The following is a 16,902-nucleotide window of genomic DNA, read 5'->3' as shown; positions in this document are numbered from 1 at the left end:
AGCTACCAAACCAATAAACAAATCCACCAGTGATAACAAGTGCTAAAAACTAAACTAAGATAAACATATAAATCAGAAATTAGTCAGTTGCAGATAGCATACTCCAAGTCTATAGTTGCTCCCAAAGTCCACCATCTCAGTTTTGGGATGACTCATTGTCTATTCAGGTATTCCACAGAGGCAGGGTACATTAAGTTGACTGTGGAGATTTAATCTGCTGCTCCTGAGGCTGCTGGGAGAAATTTCCCTTTCTCTTCTTTGTTTGCACAGCTCCTGGGGTTCAGCTTTGGATTTGGCCCTGCCTCTGCTTGTAGGTTGCCTGAGGGCGTCTGTCTCTGCCCAGACAGGAGAGGGTTAAAGGAGCGGCTGATTACGGGGCTCTGGCTCACTCAGGCCAGGGGGAGGGAAGGGTACAGAATGCGGGGTGAGCCTGTGGTGGCAGAGGCCAGTATGATATTGCCACAGCCTGAGGTCCGCCATGTGTTCTCCCGCGGATGTTGCCCCTGGATCATGGGACCCTGGCAGTGGTGGGCTGCACAGGCTCCCAGGAGGGGAGGTGTGGAGAGTGACCTGTGCTTACACACAGGCTTCTTGGTGGCTGCAGCAGCATCCTTAGCGTTTCATGCCCATCTCTTGTGTCCGCGCTGAGAGCTGCAGCTCGCACCTGTCTCTGAAACTCGTTTAGGCAGTGTTCTGAATCTCCTCTCCTCATGCACCCTGAAACAACGGTCTCTTGACTCTTAGGTCCAGAGTTTTTCCCGGACTCCCTCTTGGCTAGCTGTGGCACGTTAGCCCCCTTCAGGCTGTATTCACGCAGCCAACCCCAGTCCTCTCCCTGGGATCCGACCTCCGAAGCCCGAGCCTCAGCTCCCAGCCCCCGCCCGCCCCAGCGGGTGAGCAGACAAGCCTCTCGGGCTGGTGAGTGCTGGTCGGCACAGATCCTCTGTGCGGGAATCTCTCCGCTTTGCCCTCCGCACCCCTGTGGCTGTGCTCTCCTCCGTGGTTCCGAAGCTTCCCCCCGCCACCCCCTGTCCCCGCCAGTGAAGGGGCTTCTAGTGTGTGGAAACCTTTCCTCCTTTACAGCTCCCTCCCAGAGGTGCAGGTCCCGTCCCTATTCTTTTTTTTTTTTGCAGTACGCGGGCCTCTCACTGTTGTGGCCTCTCCCGTTGCGGAGCACAGGCTCCGGACGCGCAGGCTCAGCGGCCATGGCTCACGGGCCTAGCCGCTCAGCGGCATGTGGGATCTTCCCGGACCAGGGCACGAACCCGTGTCCCCTGCATCGGCAGGCGGACTCTCAACCACTGCGCCACCAGGGAAGCCCCCGTCCCTATTCTTTTGTCTCTTTTTTTTTCTTTTGCCCTACCCAGGTACGTGGAGCGTTTCTTGCCTTTTGGGAAGTCTGAGGTCTTCTGCCAGCATACAGTAGGTGTTCTGTAGGAGTTGTTCCACATGTAGATGTATTTTTGATTTGAGGGGAGGAAGGTGATCTCCACATCTTACTCCTCCGCCATCTTGAAGGTCCTCCCCTTGTCTTTTCTTATGTTGACACCATGTTAACTTATTTACTATAGCTTCTTAGTAAGTTTTGAAAACTTTTTCTTTGGCTTCAAACAAACAACAGTTTATTTCTTTGCTCATCCACGATACATGACCAGTGACACTGTTGTCATGCAGTGATCTCCCTTAAATGTAAGTTTAGCTATATAGATTTAGATATAAGCATGCTTGCACAATTATTATATGACACCTTATATATAATAAGGTAGTGGTTATTTTAGCAAAACTAGTTTAAAATAAAACACAAGTATTTATTACAACATCATTAGCCATCAGGGAAATGTAAGTTAAAACCACAATGAGCTATCATTACACATTTATTAGAATGGCTAAATAAAATTCATAATAAAAACACCATATGTTGGCAAAGATGCAGAGAAACTAAATCAGTCATACATTGATGGTAAAGATTTAAAATGCAACAGTCACTCTGGAAAGTAGCTGAAAAGTTTCTTACAAAACTAAACATGTGTTCATATATGGCTCAACAATTGCACTTTTAAGAGCTTATGTCATAAAAATGAAAATATATGTTCACACAAAAACCTGTAAATGTACAAAAAACTGTATGTGAATGTCCATAGCAGCTTTATTCTTAATAATCAACAGGCGATGGTTCAATAAACTGTGGTCCATACATACTGTGTAGTCCTGTTCACCAATAAAAAGGAACAGACTGTTGATGCACACAACAACTTGGATGGTTCTTAAGAGAGTTATTCTGAATGGGAAACAAAATCAGTCTAAAAGGTTTACATGCTTTATGAATTCATTTATGTAACATGCTTGATATGGGAGAACTACAGAAATGGAGAACATATTAGAGGTTGCCAGGGATTAGAGAGAAGCACATTAGTGGTTGCAGGGGAGAAAGGAAGGTGGCTGTGGCTATGACAGATACTTGTGATGACCTGTTCTGTGCCTTGGTGGTCGCAGGAATCTACACATGTGATAAAATTTCATAAAAATAAATCACACATGGGCAGACACACAGACACATGAGTGCATGTACACTGGTAAAATCTTAATAAGTCAGCAGGTTGCCTTGGTGTCAATGTTCCGGACATGGTGTTGTAATATGGTTATGCAAGATGTTGCCATTGGGGAAACTGGGTCAAAAGATATCAGATATTTCTGTATTTTTTATTACAACTGCATGTCTATCTACAATTATCTCAAAATTAAAAAGTTTTAAAAATACCTTTTAAAAGTTTATCGAATATTTATGGCCCCAGGAATTTTGTAGCCTGAGAAGTTATAACTAAATAACACACAGCATATTTTGTTAAATTAAATCACTCACTTTTAGCATACACATAGTAAGAACACATTGTTTCAAATATATATTGCTTATATTATATGATGTGTGCCTGCCACATTGTATTATATCTATTTGTTCAAATACAATACAAATCATGCAAATTTTGGGGGGGATATAACTGTGAAAAAGTAAGTCTGATCCATCTATTTAGGAGGAGTAATATAAAAATAATAGTTAAAATGTACTGAGTACTTACTAAGAGGCAGCACTATTTAAAATTCTTCCACATGAAATCCTGTCACTCAGAACTTTATAGCAAGCCTATAAACAGGTACCAACACTATCTTTTTACTTTAAAAATTGGTGAACCAAGGAATAATGAGTAAAAAATCAATTTCAGAGATCTAGTAAAGGAAAGAGCCAATCTTTAAACCTAGGCATTTGTGCAAGTATTCTTAACTGCCTCTCTAATAGTTAGCCTCTCCATGGTACCCTGTGTAAGTCTACCAGAATTTAAAGATGAGTGAAACCAATGTGGGATAGAGAAGCTCTAAAGATAGTTATAGGCTGCTTAAACACATTTATATTCAAAACAAGAAGAGACGGCTGCAAGAACTGCAAAGCCGTAAGTTGAGACAGTATTGTGTAAGAATCACCTTCAAAATCAGCCAATCACGACCCACTAAGATATAAGACATATTAGGAGGCAGAAACATCTTTGGGGAAACTAAGCTTTCTTCTCGAGCTACAGATATATTTTAACGTAGCTCTTAGAGATGGATAGAGAATGTACTCCAAGTAGGGCAGGGAAGGAGTGTTCCTAAATAGTAGTATTGGGACAGAAAGGGGGGGATGAAAAAAGTTGCAGTCAAGGGAAAAATGACTGAATTTGAGCACTAAGTGACAATAAGCAATAAAGGCAAGAGCTTAGTTAAAATGGTTTCTACAGTTGAAAGAATGTGAGATTCAAAAAGCTCGTGGAAGAGATGCTGTCATGCACCACAGAGACCCCCCTTCAGGAATAAAGACAATTTCCCCCTTGGTCCTGGGGATGCTGGCCCCTGATATCCCTCACCTGTCAGCTCTCTTGGGGAGGTGCCTTGGCTGGAAGCTGCCTGGTGTGAAGTCATGGACCTTTCTGGTGCAGCCCAAACTATTGCCCAATTTGTACAGTAATATATAAAGACATAAAGTTGCCAGAACGAGTGAAAACCTGAAGAGTTATCTCAGCCTCAGAGATCCACATAGAGCTGTGAAGCCTTTACTGACTGAATCACAAACCTCTGTCTCCATGTACGCCGCTCTTCTCCCGTTCTTCCACAAATCCTAAGCACACTCCCTAATGAAATTCCAGTATCTTCCTCTCTGTCATGGAGTCTGTGTCCCTGGGAAGCTAACCTGCAACAGTTGGCAGCTTTGAAAAACGAATTTTGACAAGGTGCTTCCTCTTGGGAGGAATGAGATTTTTGTTGAGTACTGAAATGATGGTAGTATTTTCAAGTCGGTGTCTCATGAACACTGTTGCTCTGGATCTAAATTTTTTGGAAACACCATCACCAGAGTAACCAGGTCAGAAATTTGGAAGTCATCCTGGACTTCCCCCTGTACCTTGCCATTGGCAAAGTCCTATCTACACTGCCGTGTAAAGTTTCAATTATGAGTGTGTCCTCTTTATCCCTCTACTATTGCCTATGTTCTTGCCATGAGCATCATTCTTTAAATTTGACTCCCTCATATTATTTTTTAATCAATCCTTCACATATTAGCTAATAGAGTGGTCATCCTAATATTAAAACGTCATCCTGACTCTTCCAAACTTAGTATTCTTCTGTGGCTTTCCATCATCTACAGAAAAAAAGTACTTATGGTGCCATGTAACAGGTACTTGGGGATCATTCTCTTGCTTATGTTGCTGGCCTTCTCTCTTGCTCTATTTTTCCTACATGAGACCATTATTATATAGCATAACTAACATTTGTGGACTGCTTGCTATTTACCAGTAGAGGAAGTGTCCAAGTTGTTGATTTACACGGGTTACTTCATGTAATCCTCACACCCTTACAAGCCTAATAAACTACTGGCAATACACTGAGTGTATTTAGCTAATGCAAGTGCCTCAATTTCTTATTGTTTCCTCCACATGCTGTGGCATCCCCCTCCTCTTGTCTGCTGTGTGAATATCGACTTATCCTCCAAGGCTCTGTTCATTTATTACCTCCTCTATTATATTTTCTGCTGCCACTTCAGATGTTAGTGTTAACTTACTCCCCACCATTAATAAAAGCTCTAAAGCTTTATTAAAATATTTTTTAAATCATTCACCTCCCTACTGAACTTTTAGCAATATGATGATGGAATAAATCATAACAAACATTTTGTTTTGCAAGCAAAACTATTTGAGTTAAAAAATACATAGACAATACCACCAGCATATTCTGCCAACAAGGACGATAACGTGATTTTCTCAAACGTATATGTCATTAGTTACTGACAGAACTTGGTTTAGAGATGTATCGTGTTACAACAGCAAAAGTGTGGATTTTAAAACCAGTCAGACCGAGGCTTGATCCTGTTTTTTTTTCCTCCTATTAATACATGAATTCATCTAAGATTCTTTGTTATAATAACACTTTCCCCTGAATGTGATAGTAAAGTCATTTAATTTTTTCCAACAAATCTGAAAGGTAGACTGACTACTTCAGATTACACATAGGACATAGGAAAGACACAAATAACAACCAGGTATGCTTGATTTCACAACTGAGCTTTAACCCTGCCTTCTGATATGTCAGGTTGAGTTAAGCTGGAACTGGTAGTCAGAAGTACAGACGCTAGTTACTATGTGTGCTTTGAAACAATGATTCTACTTTTCAGATCTGTTGAAAAATATAAATGTCAGTCTCAGGATGCATGGTGCTAACTGGCTTTAACTGTGGGCTAGGTTCTCTTAAGGTGCCAGGGCTTGAGGCTGCTCCTTTTTGCAGCAGCCCAATGTTGGAGCTAGAGTAGGAAGCCTTGTGTGGGCCACGAGTTGATAGCCAGACCTCCACTGATGGTATATGCGAGTGTGTCATCCAGATCCAGAAAAATAAGCCACTGTGGCTGCTGGAATTGAATCACCACAGTATCTACTGCCTCTTGTCCTCTTCTTCCACAACTTCTCTCATTCAACCAAGTTCCCTTCTACTTGCACTTTTATCTTCTGCTTTTTATTACCGAATTCCACTCAAGTGCCTCCTACCATTTGTATAGCACTGTTCTACATGATAGAAAATTAATTGATAAGGTGATATTTCATTGCACTTGTAAAACGAAACTGTCTTCCTAGAGAAGAAATGAAATAACTGAAAATTCTCTTATTTATAATAAAACTCAACTACAAAGGCAGAAGCTAATAAAACAATTTAATAAACTTGTTTTTCACTTTCATTTGGATTATCTCAGTACTCAATTTAAGTGAAATTCAAGAAGAATTTTCAATAGCAAACTAGTAGAGCACGAGAAGTTTATGTTAAAATTTTATAGATAAGTTATCGTTTTTATAATAAGCATTTAATAAACAGCAATAGATAAAATTACTATAATCTCAGACAATCTTTCAACTGGATTTGCATTCAGTGTTTTCCTCATTTTCAGTAGATTTTAATTATAACAGATTAATTGTGAACAACAAAAAAAGTATATTTTATGCATTTCTGAATTTAATTTAACTTAAAATTTAAAAATAAATTGATATATCATTGAGCTTTTTGGGTAGTAATTACCTTTCTGAATTTCTTTCCTTAATACAACTGCTTATAAAGAATGCCTTAATGAATTTGCTTTGCATTAAATTAAATTTTCACTTTATGACAGGAAAAAACCAAAAATAGCTAAAGGCTACTTGGATGACATTCTTCTGTTAATTTATACAGAGGTAGTCCCCAACTATTCATTGTGATATATTTCTTTAAAGCGTATTTTACAGAAAGGTAGTATAAAATGTATTATTTCCACTCCATAAGCAACCAGGAGTCTCCATAGGACAGAAAGGATGCAGTTACTGTTTTGACACTAGATGGCACTCCTGTGTAATCAGAAGAGCAAAAGGCTAAAACAGTTGCTGCTGTTTCTCTGTTATAAATTCAGAAATTAATGAACTGCAGCTGGAGAAAGTTAAAATAGGCTTTTATTCAAAAGATAAAGTGTATTAACGAATTTTGTATCATGTTATTTACAGTTTGTTGGCTATTATAAAATTAAAAACCTTTGTTCTGCCTTCATAAATTATAAGTATAGATTCTACCTACTAAAGTTATCTTTTTGCTTTTTCTCTCTATATATACTTCCATGCAAGTATTTTTGTTTATGCTAATAATGCAAAAACATATTTAATTCAATTTTATGTAAAATACTGTCACAAATGTATTTCAATGAGAAAATAATTCCACATATCAAAATTAAGGATTATCTTAGGTTCATTATTATTATCAAAAGTTTAAACAAAATACAGGAGAGGAGCCTCTTAAAATTATTATGAAAATTACTTTTAAAAATATCTCATTGCTTGTAATTTGTATATGATGGTGAAAGAAACCACTAATTTAATATGATGTGCCCTTTGACATCATCTTAAGTGTGTGTATGTGTTGTCAACACATAGCTTCTTAAACTTTTATACGACAAAGCAAACCCACAAAAAATGATAAAGAGAGAAAAAGGGGGTTGTCCAAGGCTTGGAACTGAGGGGCTCAATCTGTCAGAAACCTGAAAGTCATCCTTGGCACACCAGTGGAGATGCTCAATGTTAGATGTAAACACAAATATTAAAATTTTAAAAGAATTAGATATTGTTTTCAAAATTATAGCAAGAAAATAATACATATTATTGAATTTGTTCTCCATGAAACAAGAGGAATGTTAATTTTTGCAACAGAGAACATATTTACTGACATATTATGTGCCCGGCACACCACAAATACTATCTCTAATTTTCAGAACAAGCCATTTATTACAATTCCACTTACATCCCCTTAGACAAGAGAAAAACCTGGGTTAAAGAATTAAATTACTTATCACAGGTCAACAAACGCCACACCCAGAATTTCACCTGCAGCCTACCGGGCCACACACAGTGAATCTTTCACTATGTAATTCAGCTTGCTTATTATGGGATGGATTGTGCTCCTCACAAGTTCATATGTTGAGGTCCCAAAGCCCAGTACCTCAGAATTTAACTATATTGGAGATGAACCTTAAAAGAAGTAATTAAAGTTAAATGAGATCATATATGGTGGTGTCCATATATGATGAGAAAGAGACAGCAGGGATGCATGCACAGAGGAAAAGCCATGTGAGGACACAGTCAGAAGACAGCAGTCTGCAAGCCAAAGAGAGACGCCTCAAGAGAAACCAAACGTGCCAACACCTTGATCTTGGATTTCTAGCCTCTAGAACTGTGAGAAAATAAGTTTCTGTTGTTTAAACTACCTAGTTCATAACATTTTGTTATGGCAGCCCTATCAACAAAGATAATGCTCAAAATAGTATTCTTTTTTAAATTAATTAATTAATTTTTGGCTGCACTGGGTCTTCGTTGCTGTGCACAGGCTTTTCTCTAGTTGTGGCGAGCCGGGGCTACTCTTTGTTGTGGTGCATGGGCTTCTCATTGTGGTGGCTTCTCTTGTGGAGCATGGGCTCTAGGTGCGTGGGCTTCATTAGTTGTGGCGTGTGGGCTCAGTAGTTGTGGCTCGTGGGCTCCAGAGTGCAGGCTCAGTATTTGTGGTGCATGGGCTTAGTTGCTCCGCGTCATGTGGAAGCTTCCTGGACCAGGGCACGAACTTGTGTGCCCTGCACTGGCAGGTGCATTCTTAACCACTGTGCCACCAGGGAAGTCCAAAAATAGTATTCTTAACATTTAATAGAATCTGGTATATAATGAATTCCAATATACTTAACCAAAGAATCTTTCTGCAAACATATCCTTAAAGTAAAATATTTAAAATACGACATACACAATGCTGGTGTGTATATGAGAGAGACAGAGAGAGGACTATTCTGCTACTATTTGTACTGGATAAGAACTACTATAAATAAACAAACTTTATTCAGTCATTTTTAATGCTTTAGAAATATTTTTTCTGGCATATATTCAGGTGAAAACTAAGGTTAAAAACTGATGTTTAAGTGAAATAGAATATTTTAAAAAATCTTATATAAATTGTCTGCAACACTAAATACGCATTGGAAATTTCAAATATTAAAACAAAGTCACAATTTTATCAATACTTAATTTATATCTCTCCCATAAAGGTATTTTAAAGCACTGATATCCCAGTAACAATGATCACTCTGACCACAACCTACTGGGGCTCCCATTAAATGTGTGGATGATAGCTAATGCTAGACCTGGCTCAAGTCAAGTACAAGTTGTGCATCATATTTTATGATGCACCAGAAGTAAAGAAATTCCAAGGCTAATGATTCACTTAGCCTTGACTTCTATAGAAGTCAACCTGAAGATTCCATTACTTTTTTTTTTTTTTTTCCCTGCGGCACGCGGGCCTCTCACTGCTGTGGCCTCTCCTGCCGCAGAGCACAGGCTCCGGACGCGCAGGCTCAGCGGCCATGGCTCACGGGCCCAGCCGCTCCGCGGCATGTGGGATCTTCCCGGACCGGGGCACGAACCCGTGTCCCCTGCTTCGGCAGGCGGACTCCCAACCACTGCGCCACCAGGGAAGCCCTCCATTACTTTTTAAATTTGTAAAAATTGGAGCATCAAAATTTTAATTATTTTAATTGATTGGAACAGATTGAATAAATAAAAATCGATGACTCCACAGGAAGACTCCAATAAAAGAAAGACAAAAACCTAACAAATTAAAAAAAAAACACGTATCACAATTAGATGTCTCTAATAAATCAGCTTCTTAGTCTGAAAATTGGTATTAAAGAGGCAAGCTCTTTAAAAGGATAAAGGCAGGCATTATATTAAATTAAATAGATCGATGAGACATAACAAGAAAATGAAATGTGTGGGCATTGGTTATATATTTTGTTTGGGGGCAAAAAACAGCTACTAAAGAAATTTTCAAAAAGAGTTGGAGAAATTAGAAATGGAATGTATAATAGATAATATTAATTTTGTTAGCATGAAAATTAAATTGCAGTGAAGTATGCAAAGTTTTCCTTACGATTTGAGCATATTTGTTCACAAGTTTAAAGATAAAGTGTTATGGCACCTGTAAATAACTTTAGGTATTTTAGCTCTTCAGTATTCATTTTTATGTGTGTGCAGATGAAGCAAATTAGCAAAATTGAAAACTTATTGAACGTAGGCATTGGTATACTTGAGTGTTCACAGTATTATTCTTTATGTTTTTCTTTGTTTTTGAAAATAATTTTATAATAAAAAATTTAAAGTTCTTCAGATTATTTTATGATTTACCTATAGTATAGAACATGTACAGTATAAGTATCCATAGTTAGTACATAGAATAAATAATAGCTGCTTTCATAGTGGTGAGGTTCTTAAATCCAGTGTTTTGACATACATGTAACGTGTAATTTTCCAGTGTCACACGTTCAGTGTTTATTAAGAGAGAGAGAGAAAACATGTTATTTCTAATACATGTAGTCAATTAGAGGAGTTACAGTTCCTTCTGTGTATTTTATACAAGACTATCAATTATTTAAAGACTTTGAAAAAACAAGTGTCACTTAGTATGGGTTTCGATGACAGAAAACTAATTTAATGATGTGAAGCTATGTTCTCTGTCGTGTCAGGAGTACTTGCTCAGAGTTCATTACCAGCTCTGCATGACCTGACATAAAATCCAATATAGTACATGCCCCACGGTATTCAGTTGCAGGGGGCAAGGAGTCCTTTCCCTGATTAGATGACAAAGAGGGAGAGATGGCAGGTTATTTGCTTTTGGTGACGTCTAAGTCTTTCCCATTACTTATCCTCTGATTGCAAATGCACACTAGGTGAGCCCTGCTATGGCCAATAATCATAGTCACATATGGTCTTTGGATTTTTGCATACTTGACTTAATTGTATTCTATGGAAAGCAATTAGTGACTTTGAAAATCAAATTTATTTTCCATAATTGTAAACTAATTCTTCACTAAAAAGAAAAATATTTCTTTTATATTACTGAAATTTTCACTCTGAATTTTTAAGAACTATACTTCTTCCCCACCCCCCAACATTTCCCCACATATTTCACAGTGAGAGGATAATTATTTGAGTACTAAAATGTAACTGACTTGCCATAAGGATCTCTCCCAGCTGCCATCAACATCTCATCAGGACTTGAGGCCAAAATATATACATTTCCTGTCACATTAAACCTTATCACATTTAGAAATTATTTGGAGGAAATTCTTCATGGAATTATTTCTGAATTTGTTAACATCCTTATGGGGAACACCTACTTATAAGTTCTCAGAACAAATGTACAGTATTCTTAGTAGTGAAAAATACGGAATTCTTGCACTTTTCTCAAGCCCAGTTGTATCGATTCATATACATTATTCCAAGATAATTGTGACCTGTGGATTGTCACAGACATAAAGTTTCATATTTTAAAAAAAATGGTACGGACATCAACACCAACCATCTACCTGTCACACTAAAAAGTCTTACTTCTAAACTAATGAGGCTAATAGATTTTCAAGTTAATCAGGGTGATAGTATTAGTCTCACAAACTGACTGAATGCAGGTTGGTAAGTAAAATATATTTTTCTCCTTTCAAACACATTCTTGCTTAAAGTATGTAATGTTATACAAGGATAAGTGTATGCAAATTCTATTAATTTTCAGCAAGTTACTGTTCAGTTAAATAAAATTGCTATTTGATTGTAACAAGGAAAACTCCAAACAGAACATATAAATCAGCATTATTGGCAGTTGGAAAAGACACATTGCCTAGATTACTGTTAGTGACTAAGGAAATCAATGACCATTTTGGGAGTTTTAGAAGCACTTGGAGGAGTAAATGAAGATAGCTTTTGAAAATTGCTGATGGGAATTCATCATAATGGAGGCCTGAGTTACATAAACAACATTTATTTTCCTGATTCGATCATTCAAAAATGGAATAAAGCTGGATGAAAAGAGATTTCTTTACATGAGAAAAATGCTGAAACAGCATAAGAGAAGATTCAAAACGAGTTTTGGTTGATACTGACCAGGTAGTAGAAAAAATTTAGTTTACATCATGTTGAATTTAAAAGTCTAAGATTTATCTAGATGTCCAACAGGTAACTCCCAGGTGTTTCCTTTTTAGAATATGATGTATGGGAGTCAGGACGGTGATGTGTAAAGAGCATCAGCTTGTCTTTAACACTAGACACAGCTGCATTCAAACACAGTTCTGTCAATCTGCTGTCTCAGTTTAGTAAGAAAAAAAGTGGTTAGATTTACTGTACATGTGCTATAAAATCATGTTTGAAGATATCTGGCACAGAAAGTGTATTCAATACATGTGCTACAAGGGGATTTTTGACAGGATGGAAGAAACTATTATTTCTTTTTTTACATCTCTAAGGCAAATTTTTAAAATTCCATATCTTTTTCAAGTATTTATACTTTTATTGAGCATGAAAGTAACATTCACATATACATGTATGCTTCCAGAAGCTCTAATGCCTGAGAAATAAATATTTAATAATAATCAGTTTGAGATCACTAACCTGAAGCTCTCAAGACCATTAAGAGATCTTTTAGTTTCACTGATTTGATTTTTATTTTAACTTAGGGGTTTGATCATTTAAGAGAAAAGAATTTATCATAATTAAAAGTTATGTTATTCATAAAATATGCCCTCTTCTTTTGAAATTACAACTTTGTATTTCAAATTGTTGGAAAAAGGAAATGGTATAAATTTTTTATCCTTTATTTGTAGAAAATTCAAATTTTAATAAACAATTATATATATAATGAATAGATTCTCAAGGAGTAACTCTCATTAAGTGACCTAGTGATATATTTCATTCTAATGTTTTTTATATATTGCTCATTAAAAACAAGATTGCTTTATACCTATGTCTACAACTTATTCTACCCTCAATATTCTCTTGGGATGTTGTTTTTTAGTAAAAGTGACCAAAGCTTGTGATCCACATAGAGACTAGACTCTACTCTTTCTCTTTCATTTCTTCTTGTTATCTGGAATGGATTCCTTTACACAGATAAAATGTTCTCAAGTGCAGTGCCCAATTCAGATCAGTTTCAAAAGGTAAACAGTAAGGAAGGAATAGTGGAAGATGTGGTTGAAAGGCAAGTGGTTGTCATAGTGGGTCTTAGAAAAAGTGTTGAGTAGACTGAAATTCTCATGAAGGCTGTACAAAATCACTAAAATTTTAAGCCATTCTATTGAATAATCAGGTATAGTTTTGGACAGATGCCACTGTCTGCTCTAAGAAAAAAAATAGATTTAAATTATGAAAGACTAGAGTTAAAGGACCATTTGGAAGACTTGCAACAACCCAGATAATGAAAGCATAAATTAGATCAATGACAGCTGTGAAGGAAACAGAGGGTAGGGACTGAGGTAGAAAACTGCATATGTAGAAAGGAGAATTTGGAAATTTATTCTATGAAAGGGACATGAGGTCTTTGTACTCCGTTTTCATGTTTTGTTTAAGTGTAACATTTATCACTTTAAAACTGAAGCATTAGGTCACAGAAAATGTTCCTTCTGGAAATTATTCATTTGAAGTAGAATTAAAAGCAATATGTAGGGTAACATATTAGCACACTGTAACAATATGAATAAGCAATTGGTAATAGTTAAGATTTATATTGCGGGCTTCCCTGGTGGTGCAGTGGTTGAGAGTCCACCTGCCGATGCAGGGGACACGGGTTCGTGCCCCGGTCTGGGAAGATCCCATATGCTACAGAGCGGCTGGGCCCGTGAGCCATGGCCGCTGCGCCTGCGCGTCCGGCGCCTGTGCTCCGCAACGGGAGAGGCCACAACAGTGAGAGGCCCGCGTATAGCAAAAAAAAAAAAAAAAGATTTATATTGCAACTGCTGAAAGAATACATAATAAATATAAGTTAAAATTTCTGCCTGTAAGTAGGAATTAAATAAATGAAAATTAAAAATACAGTTATTTAATGTTGCATGTATATTTTGTACATATCGATTGCACAGTCAGATGGGATAGAACATAGGTAGCCAACATAGGTAGATGTTCAGAGATGAAAAAGTGATTATTAGAGAAGTGGAAAGTTTTCATATGATCTATAACATAAGTCTGGACTTGAAAATAGGAAGCAATTTAAATAGTGTTGCCAGGCTTGGCAAAAAAAAAAAAAAAAGTTAAGTATGAATTCAGATTAATAATGGATAATTTATTACTATAAGTATATCCCACATAATATTTCAGTGTGTGTGTGTGTTTTTTTTTTTTGACGTGGACCATTTTTAAAGTCTTTTTTGAATTTGTAACAATATTGCTTATGTTTTATGTGGGGTCTTAGCTCCCTGATCAAGGATTGAACCTGCAACCCCTGCATTGGAAGGCGAAGTCTTAACCACTGGACCGCCAGGGAAGTCCCAATATTTTGTATATTTTTATACTAAAACTTACCCATCATTTATCTAAAATTCAAATGCAACTGAATAGCTTGTATTTTTATCTGGCAACCCGAGATTTAAAGGAAATTAGCAGCCCAACAAGGAAAACCACAACAGTAAAGTTAGGTGTGATAAACATGTCACATAGATATTGGGGTGAAGGTATATGTTGTAAACAGAGAAACATACACTTAGAGAGATAGAAATCCAGATCTGAGCAGCATTAAATATTAGGCAGAGAAATATAACTTCTTGAAGTTAGAAAGATGAGACCGTTTAAAGCTTTGATCAGAAGATCAATCAAAATATTTTTAAGAATAATCTATCTAAACATTGAATTCTTAATGGATTGGAAAGTTAAAGACTGGAGTCAGAGAAGGGATTCAAGAGATAATTTAACCTAGGTTTGTAGCATGCCATTCTGATAAATTATGGAAAAGAAAAGAGAAAGTCTATGAAAAAAGGGAAAGTGTGGTCAAGAATAGTAAATGCAATTGCAGAGACAAAGTGACTGGAAAGAATGTGATAACAATACCGAATTTGTTACTGGGGTTTTTTCTTTTAAGTTAATAGTTTTCAAAGTTCAGTGAACAAGGGCCTTCTGCTTTTAGCTATGAAGGACTGATGGTACCAGAAAGCCCTCCCACTGTAAACAACTAGAAAACTGGGCAGGATGAGAGAAGTAACTGTTTTCAGACATTAGACAACAGGACACATGGCATTGTGAGGTCTGAGTGGAGGCACCCTCTATCTTTAGGGAGGGGAAACCCAGCAGAGCATGCTACTCTTACTGAGCTGAAGAGTCATAGACCAGTATTCGTGGAACTAAGACAGATGGAATCTATTGGGTGCAATAGCAGATAGGAGTCGTCTGTGGATAATGTAGTTAAGCAAGAGGGTCATTAGACTGGGGCAACTGTAGTGCCTTTGGTAACATATGTAAACAAACTAAACCCAGTTAGCTAAGGCCTTCTTGAATCTGAGAAAATGCAACTCAAGAATAACTACTCATGAAGAGATAACTAGATTCTCTTCATTCTGAGAAAATGACAAACAGATTTCACAGCAGCCAAAAACTAAATGTTTCCAAATAAAGCAAACAAATAAGTTATAGCCAATTGACTAATTGCTTTGCTTCCCTGTGTGCCAATAAATTTCTCTGCTCTAGCCCTTGCCCAGAGAGCTCATAACCACATTTGGTTTGGTGCTTTCCCATTCCAACAGTTGCTTGCTCAAATAAATTTTAAAATACATTTTTAATGTGTCACAAATTTGCATTTTAACACTATGCAGAAAAGGAGCTACAGAAATCTCCATAAGGGACCACCAGAGTCCCTGGGTAATGACTAAGGTCTCATATTTAGGCTAAGACTTCATAAAGCTGAGTAAAGAACAACTACCAGGGAACGAAGAACTTCAGGTAGCTCTAAACTAAACAATGACAGCAAGGTACACTATATAGGGGGTGTTTTGCCAAAAGCCTTACTTTCGGTTTCAAGGTTAGGATTCTCTGGCAAAATAACCACTCTATACTCAGTTAAACAAGAATTTAGAGAGAGTTTATTGAATCAACAAAGATTACAGTATACTAATTAAGAAAAAATCATATAACTAAGAAAGAATAGTAAAGACAGGTTTATACATCACTGAATTGGGGAAGCTCCTACATCCAGATCCAAGCAGCTCTGAGAAGTCCCTTGAACGGCAATCTGGAGTCCCAGCTGGGAAGGTTCCGGTGGTGCATCCACCCCATGGGTGAGACTTCAGTTTGCCACTCGAAGGAGCCCAGCTTTTAGCACCAGGCCACAAGCTGGTAACAATCAGCCTACGTGCAAGTTTGCAGCTCTGGTTGTTGTCATAAATGCCTTGGTCTTAACTCATAAGTTTTGGAATGTTCTTGATCCCCAGGGGCTGGCCAGGCCCTCAAGGTGCAAGAAGTTCCATGACTTACTCCCTATCTTATCTAAGGCTTTACAAGGTGTGCTGGCGCCACCCCTGCCAGCCTCAGTGTAGCTCAGCAGTTTGGCATGCAGCCAGCTTTAGTGTCATTGTCATTGTCCGGTCAGAGACAGGCCTAGTGCCGCCTCTGAAGCCTGAACAAGACTACTTTACTAGCTTCCCCAACAAGGGGGAAGTCTGATATCCAAACATCCAGACTGTATTGAATTTGCTGAGTCCCTGGGTATTTCAGTAGACATTTTAGAAAGACCGTTCCTTAGGTGAACAAGTAAATGAGCCCTAAAGTAAAAGCTACTCTAGTCCCACAAAAATTTACTTGATCTACAGATAGAGTAAGTGCCTACCAGAAAAACATCAACATTGTTTAAAAGAAGACAACGAAATCTGACAATCAATGTAACACGTAATTTCTGCCACACAATGAAAATGTGGCACATAACAGGAGAAAAAAAAATCAATCAATAGAAACAGAAATGACAGAGATGATGTAATTAGCAGACAAATTTCAAAACTGCTATTATAAATATATTTCAGAATTGAAAAAAAATATGGACATA

This window comes from Stenella coeruleoalba (assembly GCF_951394435.1).
Source record: "Stenella coeruleoalba genome assembly, chromosome: 3".
In the NCBI taxonomy this organism is placed as follows: domain Eukaryota; kingdom Metazoa; phylum Chordata; class Mammalia; order Artiodactyla; family Delphinidae; genus Stenella; species Stenella coeruleoalba.
This window is presented reverse-complemented; position numbering follows the sequence as displayed.